Raw genomic sequence first — 14,121 nt, 5'->3', positions numbered from 1 at the left:
GTAAATTGAAGGCAAACTGGAATTATTTACCTCTTCTTCAAGCTGATACTTGACTAAGGCTTCTTTGGCAACAAAGAGCTATGTCTCCAACTCATGCATCCTTTCCAGGTTCATATTTGCAATATGAAGTTGTCTCTCCATTTCCTGCAATTTGTCAGAAAGAAACTGCTTCTTTTCCTTCATGGAACTTAACTACTCTCTAAGTACGATGATCTTCCTTCCATCCTCATACATTTCTCTCACCATATCCATCATGGTGAACAAGTCTTGCTTCATGTCTTCATCAAAGAATCTTGTGACGAAAGGAGAATTTGAGGACTCACTTGTAGAAGTTGTCATTATCAGAATGAACAAAAGAACTTCAAACAAGATTAACAAAGAGCTTATTCAAGCAACCTTTTGCAACAAACCTCTTGTGCTTCAAGGATTTATTTGAGGTCTTTTGGGATAAGAAGAATGCCTTCAACCCTTCTTCCTTCTTGTCCTCTCCTGGACTTAGCTATCAATAGCTTTCCCTTCACCTCTGCAAACTCAAACAATAGTCAATTTACAAACATCAAACAATCAATCATTGACTGTTTAAACACCTTTCAAGTTAAGCAAGCAAATAGATTGCTCTGTCAATCAAGCATTTTGATCTGATACCACTTGCATCATGATACCATCTGCTTCATGATACCACCTGCTCCATGATACCACCTGCTCTAGTATAACCAGTTCTGATATAACATTCTTTGAAGGTGGGGTTAATCAACCGGGCTCTGATACCACCTGATCTGAAAATGGGGCGCTAAAGGCTTCTTGTCAGCTTACAAGAACCTCTCCCACTCCAAAGCTTAAACAATTTCCAAGATCTATGCTTATGATTGATAATTTGCGGAATTAAAAGTGCTTGAAAGAGGTGTATGTTTGTGTTTGTTTTTAAATTGTTCAAGTGCTTATGTATATTTGCTTATGCTGATATTTAAACACACATAACCGTAAATGAAGCAGCAAATCAACAAACACATAAGACAACAATATAATTAGGAGTTCACCCAAACCTCTTGGGCTATGTCTCCGTGAGCTCTAGTCAACTCAACTAGGCTCTCTGGGATTATGCTAGTCTTTCTTTTACAAGTTCCACACTCAACTCCATTGGTTTACAACTGAACCTATGGGTTTAGAATACCATCTTATCCCTGGCTGTCCTTACTCTGCAAACAGATCTAGGCTTCTCTGGACTAGACTCCTTCAATCAGCACTCTGAGCTATCTTGAGCTCTAGCGTGCACCAACTCCCTCAGAGTTCTTTTAACTGTCTTTGGAACTCCTTCTTCTGTCTTCAGCACACATCGGACATCAACAATAGCTTGATCGTTTGATCTCTTTGCTGATCTCTGGCTCTGTCTACCCTCTGGCTCTTAGGCTTTGCAACTCTGCTGCGTTCAACTCTCTGGCTTTGCAACTCTGCTGCACTCAGCTCTCTGAGGAATCACCCCTTTTCCATCGCCCCCAATCTCTGGTGGCTTCTCTGGCTTTCTCTAGAACTGCGGCTTTGCCTCCAACCTCTGGTGGCTCTGCCTCTTTCAGCTCTTTGAAGGGAAAAACTACTCCTTTGCTTAGCTCTCTGGCCTTTGAGGAATCCTCCAACTTTGTGGCTTCCATCCGTTCCTTTGTCCCCAATCATGAGGAATCATTCCCTTGCGGCTCTTCAGCTCAGCGTGCTTCATAATGCATCCCCATTACAGAAACGCTCGCTCATAGCGTGGCACAGGTGTGATGGTTGTTTCCAAATGGAAATGAACTGGTGGCCTCTTTCAAGAATGAAATCCATGAAATAATGCATTCTTCGTTTGGAACAGAAATACAAAGGAATACAAAGAAGAACCCATCACGGGACTTAAGCCCAGACTTCAAATGGCCTTTAATCGCATCTACATCCCTCTCGGGTCTGTTCTGTCATCACAAATCGCAATCTCACAAGTGGAATGCTTAAAACACAAGAATTTGACAAATACACAGAAATTCCGAAATTCCAGATTTCAAATTATATGCAATCATGTTTTATAATCCTATCGGGTCTGTGCCTTGATTGCTAATCGCAATTGCGTCGTGCATATGTCAACAACCCTTTATATGGTTGCGATCCTGATCGCCGATATCGGTGTATCAAATATCACTATCGCGACGATCCAGGGGTCTATACAACTTTCCAATGGACTATGCCGACCCGATACATGTCGCCGATACCGATTCGCCGATCCGATCATCGCAATCGCAAGTTGCACGTCGCATGCCCAGGGTTCCGATACCGCATGGAAGCCTACCTCTGATGTGATATATCGAAGATCGCTATTGGGGAGTCCTTCTGCCTTTGCTTAAGTCCTCCCTTTGATCCTTTCTGATGCGATTTTCCTTAAGGAACACATATTCTCCATTAAGTCCCATTTATAAGAAATTGCCTCCTTTTCTAAGGATAATGGGAAAATTTATTTTTACAATAAATTCTTCATCCGAAGTCCATTTTGGCCCATTCAAATTGCGTTAGATTCAGAATGAAGAGATATATGCAATGAGACTATTTCCAAGAGCATCCTTTGAATTTCATTTTCCTCAATGAGGAATATTTTTAGACTTAAAAGTTTATGCTAGATCCATTTTGGATCACGCCTACCCACTAAAAATCTTTTGGACTCCAAAAGACTGATATACTGATTTGAATAGTAAATGAGAGTACCTCACCCTCTTCTTTCAGCCTCCATACACTTGCCTTGCATAGTGCCTCTGAACCAAAGTCTTTGAACACTCCCTTCCTGGATGTGCTTGTCCTCTTGGGAAGAACTGTCTTCCTCCTTGACTTCCTGCAGAACTCCTGCTGAGAAGGTCACAGAAGGTAGTTTGAACTTCTATGCCTCGATCATTGATCCATGGTGGCTCAAACCAATGTGAAGTTACATCTGCTTCACAAAATTTTCATTTGTACCTGTTTGACATACTCTCGACAACAACTGTTAACAACAATAGGATTACAGACAACAACTCGATGGCCTAAACTCCTGCTTCAACAAAAGAAATAGATTTCACATGTTGTGAACACCTCCATGTCTTTACATCTGCATACAAATGATTGACTAGATAACAAGCCAACAAAACATGCCTTTAAAAAAATTGACCCTTCAAGTCAATCATGTAGAAGAAGAATTCTAAAGTTCCTTTTCAAAGATGAAACACTTCATCATTATCTCCATCTTGGAGACCAAATAAACTCTTCCCAAGTCAATATTAACATTACATGCATGCTTAAAAACAAAGGAATCAACCCTTCAAGTTAATTACACATACATGTTCAAATACAAGGAAATCATCAGCATCCCTGTGTTCATGCACATCATTCTCGTGCATGCATTTTGTCCTTCAACTTTCACTTAAGTACACTGTACTTTTGAAGTTGAATTGAATATAATGTTGCAGCAATAAAGTGAGTCTCCTACTCAACTTTTTCCATTCACCTTCTTTGTAGAACCCTGCAACTTACATTCCATTAACAAGGAAATGCAAATAGATGCATTATATCAATAGACATGCAATCTTAATTGGATAAGAATTTTAACCATATCTTACCAATCCATTTCAAAGGTCCTTCCTTTTCTGCACATCAGCATCAACATGTGTATCATCCTGAAACACATCAATCATGGAATCCTTCTTTCCATTCCTGCCATTCTTTCTTTCCACCTTCTTCAAGTTTAGTGGAAGCATTGTTGGATTCAGAGTCCAAAACTTTTCAGCAATGTGTCCTTGCTTACGGCAATAAGTGCAACACATGTGCATCTTCTTGACAACATGATTTGCCTTGTCTAATGGACCTTTGGCTTTTTGCTTCTTTTCCTTCAAAAGTTTCCTGTATGTGGCCATTCTCTTCCAACATCTAGAAACATTATGTTTAACCAAACCACAAAAGGAACATGTAATTCTTTCCCATGCTTATATGGAATTTATCATGCTTAACATAATCAAAAGGAATATGATTAGAACCAGATTTATACCTTTCTTTTTCACCTTTATTACCTTCATGAGGAGGTGAACTGAATGAAGAAGTGGCTCCCTTTCGAACACCATCAACCTCTTCAAGGCTTTCAGAGTTTCCACAACTCTCTGATTCAAGTGTATGCTTATGAACACCTTCTTCCTGAAAATGATGTTTCAAGCTATTGCATTCCCCATTAATACAACCTTTACACTTCTGAGGTAGAAGACCTGAAATGAAACTCCTTCTTGGAACTGTTTCAATTGTCTTCATGGTAGCTTTGGAACTTTCTCCATAAGATTGTCCATAGCCAAGACCCAAATACTTAGGCCTTTCCTCAACCATTATTGGCTCAACAATACCCTGTGCATGTTTGCCCAAGCCTTTTCCTTCATAACCCATCTTGGACATTAACTTGGAACCTATGCCTCTGGTATGTTTTTCAAAAGAACCAATATAAACATTCTTAAAGGAAATTGAAGGCAAACTGGAATTATTTACCTCTTCTTCAAGCTGATACTTGACTAAGGATTCTTTGACAACAAAGAGTTGTGTCTCCAACTCATGCATCCTTTCTAGGTTCATATTTGCAATATGAAGTTGTCTCTCCATTTCCTACAATTTGTGAGAAAGCAACGACTTCTCTTCCTTCATGGTATTCAACTGCTCTCTAAGTAAAATTTTCTTCCTTCCATCCTCATACATTTCTCTAACCATATCCATCATGGTGAATAAGTCTTGCTTCATGTCTTCATCAAAGAATCTTGTGACGAAAGGAGAATTTGGGGACTCACTTGTAGAAGTTGTCATTATCAGAATGAACAAAAGAACTTCAAACAAGATTAACAAAGAGCTTATTCAAGCAACCTTTTGCAACAAACCTCTTATGCTTCAAGGATTGATTTGAGGTACTTTGGGATAAGAAGTATGCCTTCAGCCATTCTTCCTTCTTTTCCTCTCCTGGACTTAGCTATCAATAGCTTTCCATTCACCTCTGCAAACTCAAACAATAGTCAGTTTACAAACATCAAACAATCAATCCTTGATTGTTTAAACACCTTTCAAGTTAAGCAAGCAAATAGATTGCTCTGTCAATCAAGCATTTTGATCTAATACCACTTGCATCATGATACCATCTGCTTCATGATACCTCCTGCTCCATGATACCACCTGCTCTAGTATAACCAGTTCTGATATAACCTTCTTTGAAGGTGGGGTTAATCAATCGGGCTCTGATACGACCTGATCTGAAAATGGGGTGCTAAAGGCTTCTTGTCAGCTTACAATAACCTCTCCCACTCCAAAGATTAAACAATTTCCAATATCTATGCTTAGATCGATAATTTGCTGATTTAAATGTGCTTAAAAGAGGTGAATGTTTGTGTTTGTTTTTAAACTGTTCAAGTGCTTATATATATTTTCTTTTGCTGATATTTAAACACACATAATAGCAAATAAAGTAGCAAATCAACAAACACATAAGACAACAATATAATTAGGAGTTCACCCAAACCTCTTGGGCTACGTCTCCGTGAGCTCTAGTCAACTCGACTAGGCTCTCTGGGATTATGCTAATCTTTCTTTTACAAGTTCCACACTCAACTCGATTCGTTTACAACTAAACCTATGGGTTTAGAATACCATCTTATCCCTAGCTATCCTTACTCTGCAGACAGATCTAGGCTTCTCTAGACTAGACTCCTTCAATCAGCACTCTGAGCTATCTTGAGCTCTAGCTTGCACCAAATCCCTCACAGTTATTTTAACTGTCTTTGGAACTCCTTCTTCTATCTTCAACACACATTGGACATCAGCAATAACTTGATCATTTCATCTCTTTGCTGATCTCTGGCTCTGTCTGCCCTCTGGCTCTCTGGCTCTCAAGATCTCAGGCTTTGCAACTCAGCTGTGTTCAACTCTCTGGCTCTGCAACTCTGTTGTGCTTAGCTCGCTAAGGAATAACCCCTTTGCCATTGCCCCCAACCTCTGGTGGCTTCTCTGGGTTTCTCTGGAAATGCGGCTCTGCCTCCAACCTCTGGTGGCTCTGCCTCTATCAGCTCTCTAAAGGGAAAAATTGCTCCTTCGCTTGGCTCTCTTGACTTTGAGGAATCCTCTAACTCTGTGGATTCCATCCATTCCTTTGTCCCCAATCATGAGGAATCATTCCCTTGCGGCTCTTCAGCTCTGCGTGCTTCATAACGCATCCCCATTACAGAAATGCCCTCTCATAGCATGGCACAAGTGTGATGGTTGTTTCCAAATTGAAATTAACTGGCGGCCTCTTTCCATAATGAAATCCATGAAATAAAGCATTCTTCGTTTGGAATGAAAATACAAAGGAATACACAGAAAAACCCATCATGGGCCTTAAGCCCGAACTTCAAATGGCCTTTAATCGAATCTACATCCCTCTCGGGTCCGTCCTGTCATCGCAAATTGCAATCGCACAGGCGGAATGCTTAAAATTCAAGAATTTTACAAATACACAGAAAATCAGAAATTCCAGATTTCAAATTATATGCAATCGTGTTTATAATCCTATCGGGTCTGTGCCTTGATCGTTAATCGCAATCGCGTTGCACATATGTCAACGACCCTTTATATGGTTGCGATCCCAATCGCCGATCGCCGATATCGGTGTATCGCATATCACTATTGCAACGGCCCGGGGATCTATACAACTTTCCAATGGACTGTGCCGACCCGATATATATCACTGATGTCGATCCGCCGATCTGATCATCGCAATCGCAAGTCACACATCGCATGCCTAGGGTTCCGATATCACATGGAAGCCTACCTCTGATGCGATATATCAGAGATTTCTATCTGGGAGTCCTTCCGCCTTTGCTTAAGTCCTCCCTTTGCTCCTTTCCGATGTGATTTTCCTTAAGGAATGCATATTCTCCATTAAGTCCCATTTATAAGAAATTGCCTCCTTTTCTAAGGATAATGGGCAAATTTCTTTTTACAATAACTTCTTCATCTGAAGTCCATTTTAGCCCATTCAAATTGTGTTAGATTCAGAATGAAGAGATCTATGCAATGAGACTATTTCCAAGAGAATCCTTTGACTTTAATTTTTTTCTGTGAAGAAGATTTTTTAGACTTGGAAGTCTATGCTAGATCCGTTTTGGATCACGCCTTCCCACTAAAAAGATTTTGGACTCCAAAATACTGATATACTGATCTAAACAGTAAATGAGAGTACCTCACCCTCTTCTTTCATCCTCCATACACTTGCCTTGCATAGTGCCTCTGAACCAAAGCCTTTGAACACTCCCTTCCTGGATGTGCTTGTCCTCCTGGGAAGAACTGTCTTCCTCCTTGACTTCCTGCAGAACTCCTGCTGAGAAGGTCACAGAAGGTAGTTTGAACTTCTCTGCCTCGATCATTGATGAAAGGTGGATCAAACCAATGTGAAGTTACATCTGCTTCACAAAATTTTCATTTGTACCTGTTTGAAGCACTATCAACAAGAACTGTTAACAACAACATGATTACAAATAATAACTGGATGGCCTAAACTCTTGCTTCAACAAAAGAAATAGATTTCACATCTTGTGAACACCTCCATGTCTTTACATCTGCATACAAATGATTGACTATATAACAAGCCAACAAAACATGCCTTTAAAACAATTGACCCTTCAAGTCAAGCATGTAGAAAAAGAATTCTAAAGTTCTTTTTTAAAGATGAAACACTTCATCATTATCTCCATCTTGGAGACCAAATCAACTCTTCCCAAGTCAATATTAACATTACATTCATGATTAAAAACAAAGTAATCAACCGTTCAAGTTAATTACACATACATGTTCAAATACAAGGAAATCATCAGCATCCATGTGTTCATGCACATCATTCTCATGCATGCATTTTGTCCTTCAACTTTTGCTTAAGTACACTATACTTTCGAAGTTGAAATGAATATAATGTTGCAGCGGTAAAGTGAGTCTCTTACTCAACTTTTTCCATTCACCTTCTTGGTAGAACCCTGCAACTTGCATTCCCTTAACAATGAAATGCAAATAGATCCATTATATCAATAGACATGTAATCTTAATTGGATAAGGATTCTAACCATATCTTACCAATCCATTTCAAAGGTACTTCCTTTGTCTACACATCAACATCAACATGTGAATCATCCTGAAACACATCAATCATGGAATCCTTCTTTCCATTCCTGCCATTCTTTCTTTCCACTTTCTTCAAGTTTCGTGGAAGCATTTTTGGATTCAGAGTCCAACACTTTTCAACAATGTGTGCTTGCTTATGGCAACAAGTGCAACACATGTGCATCTTCTTGACGGCATGATTTGCCTTGTCTAATGGACCTTTGGCTCTTTGCTTATTTTCCTTCAAAAGTTTCATGTATGTGGCCATTCTCTTCCAACATCTAGAAACATTATGGTTAACCAAACCACAAAAGGAACATGCAATTCTTTTCCCATGCTTATATGGAAATTTATCATGCTTAACATAATCAAAAGGAATATGATTAGAACCAGATTTATACCTTTCTTTTTCACCTTTATTACCTTCATGACGAGGTGAACTGAATGAAGAAGTGACTCCCTTTGGAACAACATCAACCTCTTCAAGGCTTTCAGAGTTTCCACAACTCTCTGATTCAAGTGTATGCTTATGAACACCTTCTTCCTGAAAATGATGTTTCAAGCTATTGAATTCCCCATGAATACAACCTTTACACTTCTGAGGTAGAAGACCTGAAATGAAACTCCTTTTTGGAACTGTTTCAATTGTCTTCATGGCAGCTTTGGAACTTTCTCCATAAGATTGTCCATAGCCAAGACCCAAATACTTATGCCTTTCCTCAACCATTATTGGCTCAACAATACCCTGTGCATGTTTGCTCAAGCCTTTTCCTTCATAGCCCATCTTGGACATTAACTTGGAGCCTATGCCTCTGGTATGTTTTTCAAAAGAACCAATATAAACATTCTTAAAGGAAATTGAAGGTAAACTGGAATTATTTACCTCTTCTTCAAGCTGATACTTGACTAAGGCTTCTTTGGCAACAAAGAGTTGCGTCTCCAACTCATGCATCCTTTCCAGGTTCATATCTACAATATGAAGTTTTCTCTCCATTTCTTGCAATTTGTCAGAAAGCAACTGCTTCTCTTCCTTCATGGAATTCAATTGCTCTTTAAGTACGATGCTCTTCCTTCCATCCTCATACATTTCTCTCACCATATCCATCATGATGAACAAGTCTTGCTTCATGTCTTCATCAAAGAATCTTGTGATGAAAGGAGAATTTGAGGACTCACTTGTAGAAGTTGTCATTATCAGAATGAACAAAAGAACTTCAAACAAGATTAACAAAGAGCTTATTCAAGCAACCTTTTGCAACAAACCTCTTGTGCTTCAAGGATTGCTTTGAGGTCCTTTGGGATAAGAGGAATGCCTTTAGCCCTTCTTCCTTCTTGTCCTCTCCTGGACTTAACTATCAATAGCTTTCCCTTCACCTCTGCAAACTCAAACAATAGTCAGTTTACAAACATCAAACAATCAATCCTTGACTGTTTAAACACCTTTCAAGTTAAGCAAGCAAATAGATTGCTCTATCAATCAAGCATTCTGATCTAATACCACTTGCATCATGATACCATCTGCTTCATGATACCATCTGCTTCATGAAACCACCTGCTCCATGATACCACCTGCTTTAGTATAGCCAGTTCTGATATAACCTTCTTTGAAGGTGGGGTTAATCAACCAGGCTCTGATAGCACCTGATCTGAAAATGGGGCACTAAAGGCTTCTTGTCAGCTTACAAGAACCTCCCCCACTCCAAAGTTTAAACAATTTCCAAGATCTATGCTTATGATTGATAATTTGCGGAATTAAAAGTGCTTGAAAGAGGTGTATGTTTGTGTTTGTTTTTAAACTGTTCAATTGCTTATGTATATTTGCTTATGCTGATATTTAAACACACATAATAGTAAATAAGGCAGCAAATCAGCAAACACATAAGACAATAATATAATTAGGAGTTCACCCAAACCTCCTGGGCTACGTCTCCGTGAGCTCTAGTCAACTCGACTAGGCTCTATGGGATTATGGTAATATTTCTTTTACAAGTTCCACACTCAACTCCATTGGTTTACAACTAAACCTATGGGTTTAGAATACCATCTTATCCCTGGCTATCCTTACTCTATAGACAGACCTAGGCTTCTCTGGACTAGACTCCTTCAATCAACGCTATGAGCTATCTTGAGCTCTAGCTTGCACCAACTCCCTCAGAGTTCTTTTAACTGTCTTTGGAACTCCTTCTTCTATCTTCAACACATATAGAACATCAACAATAGATTGATCATTTGATCTCTTTGCCGTTCTCAGGCTCTGTCTACCCTCTGGCTCTCTGGCTCTCAGGCTTTGCAACTCTGTTGCGTTCAGCTCTCTGGCTATGTAACTCTGTTGTGCTAAGCTCTCTGAGGAATCACCCCTTTTCCATCGCCCCCAACCTCTAGTGGCTTCTCTGGATTTCTCTGGAACTTCGACTCTGCCTCCAACCTTGTTATAGACATTTTTGTGCCCTACAACTCCAAGCATGAAATGTCCATAAACTAAGGGTTCCTAAGTCCCTAAAAGTGTTGTTATAACCCCTAAAGGAACAAGGTCAACAAATTACAGCTTCTCCCAGAAGTTCTCCACCAGAAACTGCTCAGAATTGGTCAAAACAGGATCATTGCAGTTGCTCCATTGGCTAAGTGCGTTGCATCTCACCTAAATACACTATGAGGGTGCACTGCATTTCAAAAGTCCCTTCTGTGGGGTGCGATGGGCGAGAAATGACAAATGGAAGTGTCATTCCACGAGGTGGAGAGGCAATGGAAGCTTCCAGAATCTTCTCTTGTGACACTTGCCTCACTGAATTCGACCAAGGATGAGTAAGAGGCCCTCAGTCTCCAAGTGGAAGCAAGAACTGACAGAGAGAAGACACTAATCAAATCACAAGCTGACTCATCCCCCTTACAGATATCTATATATGGATCCCTCATCCCAGAGATCCAGAGGCTGGAATTTTGCATATTGTAAGGAATTGTTGTTGGTTTCTAGAGACAAACATCAGATTGTTGGGTGATCTAAGCTTTGTTTGAGGTGAAGAGGGGTTTCTTTGCTGGGAGGTTGATGCTGGGTCGGAACAACTGGTTGTAACTCCTCCTGGATCTTTTCTTGTTTATCAATAAAAACTATTTGAGTTTTCCTCCATGCTTTTGTATCATTGATGCTTGTTACATTTGTATGGTCAATTTACATCTGATCCTAGATTGTTTATGAATATAGATCCATGTCTTTGTATAGTGCTGTGCTTCTGTGATCTTACAGGTACTTTGTGGAGCTGGGCGTGCAAGGGAGCATGTAGCTGAGGACTATCAAAGAAGAGAGGGATCGAATCGAAGGATTAGCACAAGACAGAGGTTGGTCTTTCTGTTCCTCTCTATCTATAATTCATAAAGGAAAAACAAAAGTAGTTTTTCTCTGTTTGTTTCTAAGGCAGCTGTCACACCTTAGTGGGATAGAGTAGTTCTATATAGACACTTTTCCCTGTAACAAACCTCTGGTGGCTCTGCCTCTATCAGCTCTCTGAAGGGAAAAACAACTCCTTCGTTTGGCTCTTTGGCCTTTAAGGAATCCTCAGACTTTGCGCTTCCATCCGTTCCTCTCTTCCCAACCATGAGGAATCATTCCCTTGCGACTCTTCAGCTCTGCGTGCTTCATAACGCATCCCTGTAACAGAAACGCCCACTCATAGTGTGACACAGGTGTGATGGATGTTTCCAAATGGAAATGAATCGGCAGCCTCTTTCCAGAACGAAATCCATGAAATAACGCATTCTTTGTTTGGAATAGAAATACAAAGGAATACATAGAAAAACCCATCATGGGCCTTAACCCCGGACTTCAAATGGCCTTCAATCACATCTACATCCCTCTCGGGTCCGTCCTGTCATCGCAAATCGCAATCGCATAGGCGGAATTCTTAAAACCCAAGAATTTGACAAATACATAGAAAATCTGAAATTCCAGATTTCAAATTATATGCAATCGTGTTTATAATCCTATCAGGTGCGTGCCTTGATTGCTAATCGCAATCGCGTCGCGCTTATTTCAACGACCCTTTATATGGTTGCAATCGCCGATCACCGATATCGTCATATCGCAAATCGCTATCGCAACATCCCAGGGGTCTATACAACTTTCCAATGGACTGTGTCGACCCGATAGATATTGCCGATGCCAATCCACCGATCCAATCATCGCAATCGCAAGTCACACGTCGTATGACCAGCATTCCGATATCGCATGGAAGCCTACCTCCGATGTGATATATCGAAGATCGCTATTAGGGAGTCCTTCCGCCTTTGCTTAAGTCCTCCCTTTGATCCTTTCCGATGCGATTTTCCTTAAGGAACGCATATTCTCCATTAAGTCCCATTTATAAGAAATTGCCTCCTTTTCTAAGGATAATGGGCAAATTTCTTTTTACAATAACTTCTTCCTCCGAAGTCCATTTTAGCCCATTCAAATTGCGCTAGATTTAGAATGAAGAGATCTATGAAATGAGACTATTTCCAAGAGCATCCTTTCACTTTCATGTTCCTATGTGAAGAAGATTTTTAGACTTAGAATTCTATGCTAGATCCATTCTAGATCAACCAGGTTCTCCCAGGTATGAGAGGATAACCACTAAGCTTGGCCTTAGGTTGGAGAACTAGGAAGTTTGCAGGGTACTCCCAAGAGTCGATGGAGACCATCACATCCTCAATAATCACCTTAGGGGATATTGTGGAACGGTTTGCAAGATGCAAGACTGTTATGGTCTTTCTTAATGAACCCTGGAGATTGAGCTTGAGCATGGTGTCCTTAGTCATTATATTAATGGAAACCCCAAGATCAATCAAGGTATGTGGGACAATGGTGCCATTGATGTGCACATCTACTACATGGCTTCCAGGATCTAAATAATTTGGGCAAATTATCTGCCCCACGATTAATTTAGACCACTGTCCAATGACATTAATGGTAGGGGTGTCTCTTTTTCGGCTCCTTGGATGTTTGAAATACTTCTCTTTGATAAGTTTGTTGTAAATAGGTACATCCTTAATGGCTTGGAGAAGTGGAATTTTTACACATAGATTGTTCAATTCACCCAGAAGTTCATTCTCTTCTGGGGTAGGCTGGATTGGTTGAGTTAATATTTCAGGAAAGGGTGGTGGATTCACTCTAGGCATACTTTCCTCTCTTTCCTCCTCACTCTCCCTAGGTGGAGATGGGGGTTGTTTGTCTGGGAGTACTCTCCCAGACCTTTGGTTGATTTCCTGAATCTCCACAACATAAGCAAGGTAGGATGTCTCTCCACTGTATACTTGTTGTGCTTGTCTGTTGTTCAGGTTTGGATTTGGCTGGCCAGGCATCTGAGGTTGTTTAGGTGGAGCACGGTGTAAAATTTGTGATTGAGTAGGAGGTGAAGGCAACAAAGTTGGAGCATTGATGTATGGGGGCCTCCACCCCTAGGGTGGTGCATTCCATTGAAGCTATGGCAGAGTATATGGCTGAAATGACTAGTTGGTCGACTGGGAATGGTACTGAGGTGCAAAAGACCAAGGAGAAGGTGTAGACCAGGAAGGATGAGCAGGGGGGCCCCAAGAGGGACTAGATGTGTTCTGGTTAGGGTTGTAGTATGCATAGGATGACCCTTGCATGCCCTGCTAGTATGGTCGAGGCCCATGAGGTCTTCTTTGATTTATGTAGCAGAGTTGTTTAGTCACCCCTTCAGTTCCCTGATACACAACTTTTAGTCCAGGTAGAGAAGGGAACTTGTCTGTGGAGTGGTTTTCTTCACAGACCGAGTAGATTTCTATCAGGTTTAATGGACATTCATTCCTAGGGTGCCTCCTTGTGCATCTAGGGCAGAAGATGGCTAATGCTCTCTCTACTTCCTCCTGCTTCCTCTTGATGTGCATAGTGTCCATCTGTAGGGCAAGGGTTTGCAACATTTCACTCTTGAAATCTTCCAGCATATTTCCAATTTCACCTTTTATGGATGTGTTGGAAGAGGATGAGTTGGCCATTGG

The sequence above is a fragment of the Pinus tabuliformis genome, chromosome 3_2 (assembly GCF_031772625.1).
Source record: "Pinus tabuliformis cultivar Carrire ecotype Pingquan chromosome 3_2, CPIR1, whole genome shotgun sequence".
Lineage (NCBI taxonomy): Eukaryota > Viridiplantae > Streptophyta > Pinopsida > Pinales > Pinaceae > Pinus > Pinus tabuliformis.
The sequence above is the reverse complement of the archived record's forward strand: the minus strand, read 5'-3'. Positions refer to the sequence as shown.